This window comes from Dromiciops gliroides, chromosome 1 (assembly GCF_019393635.1).
Source record: "Dromiciops gliroides isolate mDroGli1 chromosome 1, mDroGli1.pri, whole genome shotgun sequence".
NCBI classification, from domain to species: domain Eukaryota; kingdom Metazoa; phylum Chordata; class Mammalia; order Microbiotheria; family Microbiotheriidae; genus Dromiciops; species Dromiciops gliroides.
Genome location: NC_057861.1, coordinates 111,788,394 through 111,789,349, shown reverse-complemented (window position 1 = coordinate 111,789,349; position 956 = coordinate 111,788,394). Strand labels below are relative to the sequence as shown.

Sequence of the window (956 nt, the reverse complement as noted above, 5' to 3'; positions counted from 1 at the left end):
TGGGGATAGAAGGGTTCTGAAAACAAATTGTCTACTACACTGTTTCAGTAGGATCTGGGTATGGTTAAACCATATGCCCCCAAATCACATAATTCCCAAGATCTTAAGAAAAATGTCAAGATTGTAATCCAGAGGGCAGCTAGGTGGTACAGTGGATAAAGAACTGGTCTTGGATTCAGGAAGACCTGAGTTCAAATCTGGCCTCAGACACTTGACACTTACTACCTGTGTGACCCTGGGCAAACTAATGGCAGGCCCAGTGCTCTATCTAATGTGCAACATAGCTACAGAAAAATAATAATTGTATATGAAACTATAAATTTTTATTATATATAGTTTGGGATTTTCTATAGATGTATACAAAATTTAACATGGTAGTAATAAAGTTGCCCCACTTATCTATGTCCCTTTCTGAATTTACTTTTTACTCTCATCTAAGTATATTTTTTTGTTATTTCATTGATACTCTTTCTCTTCTTTTTCTTTTTCTTTTTTGGCAACATTATCACTGTCCACCAACTTCTCCGACACCTCCACTTCCCCAAACATAAATACCCTCCTTCTTCATGAATTTGCATGTCATCCTTGCACAGGGGCCATGCTAATCTTCTCCGTATTGTTCCAATTTTAGTATATGTGCTGTTGAAGCCAGCACAATGCCCTCCTTCTTTAAAAAAAAAAGGTTGTTAGACAATACAAAGGTCTCATGCACTGGAAGGTAACCAATCCACTCTCCTCCTACTATCTGCCTTGATTTTTTTTTAAGTATGAGTCTCCCAGTAGACTATAATAGGAATTGGGGGCTATCATTACATGTTTTGACTCTTTATTAATACTTACTTAAGAACCTTTTTAAGTATTTCTTTTGTTGGGAGGAAATAAATAATATTCTAGACCTGAACTACATTGTGCATGGAATATCTTTCTCTTCCTTCTAGGAGACACTCTACATGAGC

The 956-nt window shown here is 36.5% G+C and overlaps 1 non-coding gene across 1 annotated transcript; it reads right to left on the bottom strand.

Moving 5' to 3' along the window:
* Window positions 1-547: 547 nt before the first annotated feature.
* LOC122737565 lies at window positions 548-655 on the bottom strand. Its single transcript, XR_006354393.1, has one exon. It is a non-coding gene; the product is annotated as a U6 spliceosomal RNA (small nuclear RNA).
* Between the last annotated feature and the right edge of the window lie 301 nt (window positions 656-956).